Source organism: Arachis ipaensis, chromosome B10 (genome assembly GCF_000816755.2).
Source record: "Arachis ipaensis cultivar K30076 chromosome B10, Araip1.1, whole genome shotgun sequence".
Lineage (NCBI taxonomy): Eukaryota > Viridiplantae > Streptophyta > Magnoliopsida > Fabales > Fabaceae > Arachis > Arachis ipaensis.
Window position 1 is genome coordinate 123,677,017 of NC_029794.2, and position 11,971 is coordinate 123,688,987.

Below are 11,971 nucleotides of genomic sequence, written 5' to 3' on the forward strand. Positions count from 1 at the left end.
ACTTGTCTAAAGAAAGGATTCCTCAACAATTTTCTGCAGCTAAAGATGAATTAGTTGGTATTGAATCTCCTGAATACAAGCAATGGGTTCAAGATGATCAGAATTTGATTTCTTGGCTGCTGGCGTATATGGATTCTGCTTTTACCCCAAAAATGATAGGGTGCACTTTCTCTTATTAGATTTGGGAGAAAATTGAAAGCTACTTTGCAGAATCCACTAAATTCAGAATTAAAAAGCTGAAAGCACAGTTGAAGATGACCAAGAAACACGGTTTGACAGCAAAAGAATACATCTCTAAAATCAAGACTATTGCAGATTCCTTAGCAGCTTTGGGAAAACCTCTTAAGCCAACAAAACAGATTGAAGCTATTCTTGATGGGTTGAACGAAGAATATCAGATGCTTCATATAACAATCACTTCCAAACCAGAATTGTACACACTTTATGAAGTTAAAATTCTTATTCTCACAAATGATGATATGTTAGAAAAATACAAAAGATCTCAACCCAATTTGATTCAAACAAATTTAGCTCATAATTCATTTCCAGCTATTCCCAATTTTAATAGTGGTAACAGTTGTAGAAGAGGAAGAAATGGAGGAAGATTCTCAAGAGGAGGTAGAGGCTTCTATTCATCACCAAGACCACAATGCCAAGTATGTGGAAGAATTGGCCAAATAGCTTGGCACTATTTTCATAAGTTCAACCAAGAAATTCCTCCCCCATCACAATCTCAACTCATCAGAAACAATAATTTTTCTCAAGATTCTTCATCTGTACCTTCATCTAGCAATTCTTCGGCACCTACACCTCCTCCACCAGCAAATTCTTTTCACAATCCTTCTGCATATGTTGTTGTTCCATCAACCATCACAGATTCATCGTGGTACCCGGATTCTGGTACATCAAATCATGTGACACCAAATTCTTCTAATATGCACTCTGGATCAGATTACAATGGACCTGATCAAGTGTAAATTGAAAATGGTGCAGGTATCTCTATACAACATATTGGTAGTTCTTTGCTTTATTCTTTTGATTCAAATAGATGGTTTTCTTTACAAAAACTCATACACAGTCCTGAAATTACAAAGAACTTGTTAAGTGTTTCAAAATTTGCTGAAGACAACAAGGTTTATTTTCAATTTCATACTTTTTACTGTGTTGTGAAATGTGAATACACTCATAAGATTCTTCTGCAGAGTTATAGGAATGGTGGATTATACAAATTTATCAACATTACTATACCCAAACCAACATCTTTAAACATGACTCCAACTTTACATACTACTCTTTGTTCTTCCGTTGACTTATGGCATAAGAGGCTTGGACACTCAGCCACTAATACTGCTTGACAAGTTCTTTCTCAATGTAATATTCCCTTTGATCTTAATAAAAATGAATCCATTTTCTCATCTAATATTTGTGAAAACTGTGCTAATGCAAAAATGCATAAATTTTCCTTTTCTGATTCTAACACTGTCTATCATACACCATTACAACTTGTGCATTCTGATGTATGGGGACCTGCACCTCTTACATCTCATTTAGGTTATAGATACTATGTCACTTTCATAGATGCATACACTCAATTTACCTGCACTTATTTGCTAACACATAAATCTCAAGTATTTAGAGCTTTTACACAGTATAAGTCCTACATAGAAAATTTAACTAATTGCAAAATCAAAGAACTACTATCTGATAAAGGAACTGAATATACTTCCAATGAATTCACTAATTTCTTGATACAGGAAGGCATTCATCATAGGTTTTCTTGCCCATATACATTAGAACAAAATAGATTGGCTGAAAGAAAGCATACACATTTAGTGGAAATGAGTCTAGCTATGCTTTCTACAGCTTTCATGCCTTTAATTTACTGGGATGAAGCTGTGATTACTGCCACTTTTCTTGTTAAAAGAATTCCAACTAAAACCTTGAATAACAAATCACCAAATGAGTTAATCTTTTCACACAAACCAGATTATACTATACTGAGAATCTTTGGAAGTGCTTGCTATCCCTGGTTAAAACCATACACTAAGAACAAACTTGAACATAGATAACATAAGTGTGTTTTTATAGGATATTCACCTGATTTTAAAGGATACAAATGTCTGTCCTCCAATGGCAAAATTTATATTTCTAGACATGTCTTATTCGATGAAAATAATTTTCCATATCTACAACTCTTTACTAATAATTCAACCAATAACAAATCTGTTTCTGATGTACCACATTATGATTACTCACCATTATTTGCTTCATATAGTCTTCCTTTGCAGCATTCTGCCCTTACATCATCAACTATGCCCTCTAGCTCAAGCCATTTAGAACCTAATAACATCAGAATAAGTGATCCTTCATCCTCAAACTTTGTCCCTCAACAAAACCCACCAATTTTACCTATTTCAGATATAGCAATTCTACTTCCTCCTATTGATAATTCTGAAATTTCTCATATCAAAAATAAAAATTCTCCAACTAATGTCCATCCCATGATTACTATATCAAAAACCAACAGTTTAAAACCCAAAAATTTTACCACAACCCTTCAAAACTTAGAATCAGCATCAGTTGCCCTCAAAATTCCTATTTGGCAGAAAGCTATGGAAGAGGAATACCAAGCTTTAATGAGGACCAACACTTGGACTACAATTTCAAAGCCTACAGATGGAAATTTACAATGAAAAGGCACCAGGATGGCTCTATACAAAAGTATAAAGCTAGACTTGTTACCCAAGGCTTCCATCAAGAGGAAGGTTTTGATTTTGAGCAAGTATTCAGTCCGGTCATTAGACCCACTACAATTCGTTTAATATTAAGCATTATAGTGTCTAAAAACTAGATTTTAAGACAGTTTGATTTCAATAATGCATTTCTTAATGGAGATTTGCATCACACCATATATATGAAGCAACCAATTGTTTTTGAACAATCCTCCTCTGAACATGTATGTAAACTAAATAAATCATTATATGGCTTAAAATAAGCCCCTTTAATAAACTTAGCACGACTCTAACATCTTTTGGTTTTCAAAGTACAAAATTTGATACTTCTTTATTTGTTAGGAATACTTCAAATTCTGTTATATATATCTTGTGTTATGTAGATGATATTATCATCACTCATAGTGATGCTTATGAAGTGGATTCTATGATACACTCTCTTGATAAAGTCTTTTCTTAAAAGATCTTGGTGAGTTAAATTATTTCTTAGGCATAGAAGTTCACAAAACTGATTCTAAAAATTTGCATCTATCACAAACAAAGTACATTCATGATCTTTTATCTAAAATTGGCATGGGTGAGGCTAGTCCTATGCCAACACCAATGGTTTCTTCCCTTTAATTAATGTCTACAAGTTCAGAAAGTTTTGAAGATCCTAAACTATATAGAACAGTAGTAGGTTCCTTGCAATATTTGACCATCATACGCCCAGATATATCATATGCAGTCACTAAAATTAGTCAACTCATGCATTCTCCATTGCTGGCTCATTGGAAAGCAGCAAAAAGGGTACTTCGGTATCTTCAAGGAACCAAGGATCATGGATTGTTGATTCAGAAGTGCAGTGACAATAGATTGTAGGGTTTCTCAGACTCGGATTGGGCTGCAGATTTTGAAGACAAGAGGTCAGTAAGTGGTTTTTGTGTTTTCTTATGACTAATATTGTGTCTTGGCAATGCAGGAAACAACGCACCATAAGTAGGTCTTCTACAGAGGTAGAATTCAGGAGCCTTGCTGCTTGCCAAGCAGAATTGGAATTGGAGTTTGATAAACTCTAATTTTAAGGTTTATTTTCGATTGAAATGAGTTGATTTTGTTAACTCTTTTCACATTTATTCATCTTAATTGCATACTTTTATTATTCCTTCCTAATTATGTTTTAGAGTTAAAAACATGCTTCCTAGGCTTTAAAGATGTTAATTTTTAATTCTATTATTATTACCATTCGATATCGTGATGCATTTGTTGAGTGATTTCAGGATCTATAAGGCAAGAGTTGCTTAGAAGATGGAATAGAAGCATGTAAAAGTGGAAGGAACATGAAGAATTGAAGTTTTGAGGATCTGGCGTTCGCGCGTACGCATGACCCGTGCATAGCTCAACTTGCGCGTACGCATGACATAAAGCGTATGATTTTCTTAGAATTGCATGTGCCGGGGATTTTTAGACCATTCTTGGGCCCAAATCAACTCAATTCTGAATGGAAAAAGGCAACAAATTAAACAGGGGGAGACACCGTCAATTATAGTTTCTCTAGTTTGGATATTACACTTTCGTTATCTCAATTATAGTTTCTCTAGTTTTAATTCCACTTATAAATATTGTTCGTTATTTTCTCTTAGTGTGTTAGTTTATGGATCTTGTTAATTTTAAATTCTTGTTAATGCATTGATGTTCTCTTGATTTATATGTGTTAATTGTGTCACTAGTGTTGGTAATTAGTAGTGGGTAGACTTAATTTTGCTTGATTCTTTCAATTATATGGTGTTTCTTTTTCTTGTTCACCAAGTGTTTGATAGAATGTTTATTTTGATTATGGAATAGATTTTCATTCTTGGTTTGGGTGTTGAGTAATTAGGGACTCTTGAGTTGTTAACGTCCAATATTGATTGGTAAATTTAGGGTCGTTAGTTAGTTTGGTTTCCACTAACGCTAGTCTTTCACTAAGTGAAATTAGTTAGTTGGCTAGGATTTATTTGTGGATTGAAATCAGTTATGCTTACTTGACTTTCTTTCAGTGTTAGAGGATGACAAAATAGGAATAACTCTTGCTAATTACCATGTTTGTGGTTAACAACAAGAATGGGAAGCCTAGTTCTCACCCCCTTAGCCAAAGCCTTTTAGATTACTTGATTGTCATCACTTTTTGTTGACCCTACTTTCCTAGTTATCTTATCTTAATTTCGTGTTTCTTTGTTATATGCCCTTTTTATTGCTATCATCTTAGTTGCATGCTTGTTAGATAGTCATTTACTTGCTTGATGTTTCTAATTGTTGCAATTTATTTGTTAATTGTTAAGATTTCCTAACCAATGATGTGTATCCAATTGTAAGTCCTAGAAAAGACGACCAGGGATTCTACTCCCGGTATTTGATTTGATTTTGTGACACTCTTCTAAACTCTAACTGAGGATTGCTTGTCGGTTTAGACTATACTTGCGACATTCGAATTTGAAAACCTTTGAATTTTCTAGACCGACATTAATCCCACGTCAGAGTGGCTGCAGAATATGTTGGCAGAGTTAAAGATTTCTTTAAAAACATCACCAACTATATACCGCGATAACATGAGCAATGTTTTGTTAATAGCTAATCCTGTGCTGCATAATCGCGCTAAACACTTCCAATTAGATGTGCAAATTATTTGGGATAAGTTTCAGACAAATTTTCTTCACATTGTTCACATCCCAAGAACAGATTAGATTACAGATATCTTGACTAAACCTTTATTTGCTATTACTTTTGATAGGCTGGAATCTAAATTTCGAGTGTGTTCAAAGTCTTACTTGAGTTTGAGGAAGATATTAGGATTACAAAGTCTAATGTCAAGATTCAAGAAGAAAATGTTCAAGATTAGTTATTAGGGTAAAGATTAGTCTCGTTAGTTAGAATTGAGTTAGTTAAATATTAGTTTCTGCAAAGTAGTGCAGTAGGGTAAAAAACACTATGTATATACGTACTACTGATTCCTTAGTTCGGTTTCAATACAATGCAAAGTTAATATTCAGATCTAAACACAAGTCTTCATCTCTTTCTCTCTAATTCGTCTGTGTTACAAATCCTGTTCTCGATATTATTTCTCACTACACAAGTGAAGAACTTGAAATCCCTTTAGTATAGATATATATATGTTTTGTTTCCCACTATACCAAATCGATCATGAACTAATTCGTCGTAGATCTGAGCTCTATTAAGAATTTATCACTGGTCAACGAGTTGCTACATAAATGCGACGAAATTTGAACTTTTAATACTTATTTAAGTGAATGATTGAGATAATCACTCAATCAACCCAAATTAGTTTAGAAATATTTAAAATTTTAAATTAAAACTATCTAGATGTATTAAAAAAAAATTAGAACTACACACGCAGATACCTATACACATACTTATTTATTATATAGTTTTCATTGGATAAAACACGTGCTGACGGTCACCAAAAAAAAAACACGTGCTGACAGATGTCCATGTGCAATGCGATGGAGAGCAGGTTGGCACTATGTGCAGAACGGAGTCTCCAAAAGCTAGCACGGAGCCGAGAGATCAGAGATGGTGCTGGAATGGTGGATGGCTCCGTTTGGATAGTTGGAGTTGTGCATGCTTTTGCAATGATTGGGCCTGGATACAAAAAATTGCATATAAGGCCTTGGATGATGGAGGGGATATTGTGGACCGAAAAAATGATGATGTCTGTCTCTTGGACATGGTTTAAAGGGATGGGTTTAATGCGTGTAACAAGAATAAATAATTTACGAGTATATGACCGAAATCAACAAAAACAAAAACAATATATATTAGCCCAAAATAAATATATTTAAGAATACGGTTTGGGAAGAAGAAAAAAATTGCCGAAACAGTCAAAACTTACTTAATGCAGCAGTTATTAGTTCATTTGAGCTATACTCCCAATAAATGTTTTTGTATCGTTTAAAAAATAATCAATAAAAATATGATTTAAGAGAATATTAAATACCTGATTAGGCACTATAGTATTAATAATAAACTAGTTTATGTTTTCCTGTTCTGCACAAGATAATATATAAAAATATATGAAATGTTTTATTAAAAAATTAAATAAAAATATATATAATAATTATCGCTATAAATATTTTACAAAGGTATAAATAAAATAAAAATTAATGATTTTTAATGTTAAAAATATTAAAAATAAATAGTATTTGTATTAATCAATTTGAGTTGGTTGAGTAGTTATCTTATTCTTTATCTGTTTATGTAAGTATTAGGAGTTCGAATATTACATTGTGCATGTAACAATCTATTAGCTAGTAGCAGATCCTTAATAAATAGAGTTTCAAAATTCGTAGTGAATTAATCATTGGTCTACAGAGTTAGAAAATACAGTGAAAAATAGTATTTGTCTTTAAAGTAAAACAATTTCTCATTGATGTCAATGTTTATAGAGATTTATCTTTGTTAAAATTTTTTTAAAATAGTTTCATTTGTTAGTATCATATTCATTCTTGAAGTCAAAACAATATGATCAATGTTATTACCTGTAAAACTTCACATTTTATGACATGATTTTCTAATTTTCAAATTTATAGACTTATGCCATTATAAAAGCTATTAGATTGATTAATATTCCTTGGTAACATTACTAGAATACCATTATTGAGTATTAGTTTGTGTAAAGATAAATCATAACAATTTTTGTGGTTCAATATATAGTTTATTCTATTGAAAAATGAATTATTATTCCCTCTAGTAAATACATTTTTTTTTATTTCATACACTATTTTATCTGACAATAATTGACATTAAAAAAAAGTAAATGATTAAATTATCTAATAATATAATATATAAAATAATTTTTTATTTTAAAATTAAATTTAGTTAGTTAGATAAAATTTAAAATAATATTTTATTTTTTAATTCAAATTTAAATTTAAATTCAAAATAAAAAAAATAAAAAAGTAATATGGAGATGTCATTCTGTGATTAATATACAATGAAAAATTCTAAATACAATTGAAAAAGAAATGCATGTGTAATTTATTATATGATAGAGAAAAAGAATATAAAATTAGAGAAACAATAGTTTTGAATTATATATAGCGACTGAAAAATTAGAATTGTATCGATAACACTGGTTTAGAGAAAAATATAATTGTTCAGAGAATTACCTGAAACTTAGTTATTTTTGAGGCAGCGTCTGACTTGTATCGATGTCGAAATGTTGTCGTCCAAGTTTTGCGTGAGGAGGTGGGGGGAACGGTACCTGCAAGAGATTCTGATGCCTAAGTTAGCAAAGTTTTAAGCAGGTTTTGTAGATTGAAACTTGAATATACCTGCGAATATCAGTGTATTTATAGTAGAATAGATAACCACCTTTTAGTGTAGTTCCACTTTTGATGGTGGATAACTATTCCCTTTATGCAGGGAAGTTTGTTGAGATCTCCTTTTTAGATAAATAGGAGATATCGTTGGAGTTAGTTACTTATTTATATAAGTAGGGCTGGATTGCCGTCGTTGCGCTCAACCTCTATGAGGTCGGGTAAATGTAAAGGAGGCATGGTCTCTTATGTTGACCTATATTCTTTTTAGGCCTGGCTATGTTTTTGGGCCAGAATATAAACAATAACATTAAGTGATGATATAAATAAGAAAAAAGTGATATTACATTTAAAATGACTAAAACAAAATCAATATTAACTTTATTCGAAAATACTTTTAAAAAACGGAAGACACAAATATTTTGTTTCATAAAAATTTTAAATTGTCTAATAAGAAGCAATTACAATATATAAAGGATTAGTGGTTCATACATAATAGGGCGGTGCGATTTGGATCGATATTAAAGAAAAAACTAATCTCATCTAAAATATATAATTTGTTGTAGTTTAGATTGTATCAATTTAATTTTATTTTTAAATTTGATCCAAATTATTGTGGTTTAAATTGGTTTGGTTTATTTTGTTTTAACGAATATAATTTAAAGATTTTATTATTAAAAAGTAAAAATAACTTTAAATTATTAAAATAAATAAATAAATAATTCTAATTTTATATTTACAAAATTGTTACTAAATAACAATAATAATAACACATGAATATGATAAAACCATATAAAAACTAAAATATATTATATGTAAAATTTAAATTCAATAATAAAATAATAATATCATATTATATTTTGCGATTTAAATTGGAATGGTTCATTTTTAAAAAGTGGATTCGAAATCTGATTCAATCTATGCAATTTGTGAAAACCATTTATAATTTACTATTTACAGTAGACTGTATCTCGTATCATAAATTTGTGGGACTTGAGTCGAAATTATGAAGATCGGACCCTTAAGTTCGACCGATAAACCGAAAAAAAAAATCCGAACTAGTCCAGTTTATTCTCAGGACTGCTTAAACTTGAGAATTGGCAAGAACTGGTCAAAGTTGGCAAAAACCATTGGAAATAGGTTGAACGAAATTATTTAGTTGATGACCAAGTTCTGTGCTTCTTTTTTGGTCTTTTTGGCATGAATAGAAGAATTTCTCTCTTTATTTAAACAAGTGATAAAATTATAAAAGAATAAAAAAAGAAAAAATGAATAATTTTTATTGTATGTTGATTGATTGAATTGTGAAGGTAAAACTATATATATATATATATATAGAGTATTGACCTATGAAAGATAAAAGCAAATAAAGATATGATAAGGATAAATAAAGATAAGATAATAATAAAGACTAAAATTATAACTGAATTTATGTATTCTATTGGGCTAAATTTGTAGGCCGTGAAACTTCTTTATTGTTGTCATGTAGAAAAATGGTTTAATAGACTTTAATTTAAATAATTCACCATAATACAAAATTCTGCAAATTTTCAATCACACGGAGACAACCCAAGCTAATGAAGTGCATGTGAATGTATGGAGTCCACTTTTAATTTATTTCCTTTAACCAGAACAACAACCAGCAAAACACAAACCACAATCCATATAAAAAACCCCAAAACAACCACCCAAATTTCAGCTACTATCCACCCAATAATCAAACCACTAACAAAAACACCTACCATCCATCTTCAACTTCTCACAACCAGCCACAACCATCACAAGACACTCAAAGAATCTCCAACTTGGAGATATTGATAGAAAAGATGCTGAAAGATATGATAAGGATAAATAAAGATAAGATAATAATAAAGACTAAAATTATAACTGAATTTGTGTATTCTATTTGGCTGAATTTGTGGGTCATGAAGGGAGAGGGAGAGGGAGAGGGAGAGGGAGAGGGAGAGGGAGAGCATTGCCTACGAAAGATAAAGGTAAAGATGAGATAAGATAAGAAGATAATATAAAGATAAGATGAGATAAGATAAGATAATGAAGACTAAAATCGTAACTTAATTTATGTATTTTGTTGGGTTGAATTTGTAGGTTACGAGACTTCTTTATTGTTATCATGGACTAAGGTGGAAGAGTAGTTTAATACGCCCCCGCAAGCTGGTGGATGGAAGATGTCAATAATTCACAGCTTAGATAAGTTCCGATGAAATTGTTGAGGAAGACGCGTCTGATGTGGTGACGCAGAGGAGATGCGTGCGGCGGAGCTAGAGCTGCCAACGACAAAAACATAAAAGGAGATGTTGTGCTTGAGGGAGAGAGAGCAAGCGGCGATCTTCAAAAATAAAAAAGCACGTAAAGTGCGATAAGATTGATCTTTAGAGGGCGCGTATGGCCCAGAACTTCCATTTTCTTTCTTCCACACGAGGAACATAGTCGCGGTTGTCGCTTCGCTCCCTTTGCCACCGGGCATCGAGATCAAATCAGAGTTCAAACCTAGATTGCGCGAGATCTTTAAACGAGAAAATTCAACGATAGAACAAGAAGCATGCTATGGGAACTCAAAGGAACTAGCACTCTGTATGTGCTGCTATGATACTAAACTCTTACTGCTCTCTTATGCCATTACGCTTACTTGAGCTAGCTCTTATCGGTAGGATGGAGAAAAGCCATATGAAGAGGTGAGACTATCAAATCTGGCAAGTATAAAAGAAAGCTTATTAGACTATATGAAGCCGGACATCCTTCTCCTTAGAGGTGTAATGCAAAAAGTCTGAAGTTCCTTCCCCTTATTATAGAAAGTGGATTGGATTCCCAGGAACCTGCGGTAGCGTCCTTTGCCCCGCGCTCGCCGAAATGTCGTGAAATCCTTGTAAAAAGGGTTCGACCGCCATGCCCCATACCATAGGGAAGTTCATCTAACATCTCGAATTTCTCCATTCTCGTCATGCCATGCTTTTTCATTCACTTCTTTTCTTCGTCGTTTCTTCCCCTTGTTCATTTTCTCTTGGACATCTCACTTGAAATGCAATCAATGCATTCATTCTTTTCGATCTTATATACTCAATAGACTGAACACTCCGAGTTGACGAGGTGAAAGAGTTCAGACTAGGACAGTTTATGGCCGGTGGAAGCTAATGAAAGGGAAGGAAAATAAAGGAGATGTGGCCTAAGTAGGTACAACAAAAGGTACTAGTATGGGCGCAATATGCGATTGAAAGCTCTTCTTTGGCAAGTTTTATGATTTGCTAATCCGATCTTGTAAGTTGGCTTATCTTAGGCCACCGACTGAGATGATGGCATGAAAGCCAGGTAGAAATAAGACCAATCGAAAACCTTAGAAGCAACAAATCGCGGGACGTAAGCTGTTGAATAAGCTGTGGGTCTTGAGGCAGATGTGGCATCTTCTGAACCTGCGTAGTTAGGGGGAAAAAGGTTGAAAAACAAACAGGTAAGAAGATTAAACGCCTTCGCACTTCTAATAGGTTAGAATTTTGTGATGGTGATTTCCACAAATTCTGTAAATATGAAGGCATTGTTAGGCATCTTCCATTTGTCTATCGTTGGCCTCTATGGTTGAATCAGTCGGGGCCTGAGAGGCGGTGGTTTACCCTGTGCCGGATGTCACCGGTTCGAGTCCGCTTATCTCCAACTCGTGAACTTAGTCGATACAAAGCTATACTATATGATAGCACCCAATTTTTTCGATTCGACAGTTTGATCTATGCTATGATTTATTATTCATGGAAGTTAATAAGATCCTTCCATCTAGCAGCACCTTAGGAATAAGAGTAGTTTTCAGAGGGCGCGTAGAGCGCAATAAGAAAGGGCGCGTAGAGCGCCATAAAAAAAATAGGGCGCATGGAGCGCAATAAGAGTGCAGATAGAACTGCTAAAACAGAGTGCAAATTGAACTGTTGAAACAGAATGCGA

General features: G+C 32.9%; 1 pseudogene; it reads left to right on the forward strand.

Moving 5' to 3' along the window:
• Positions 255 to 3,359, forward strand: LOC110268483 (annotated as a pseudogene).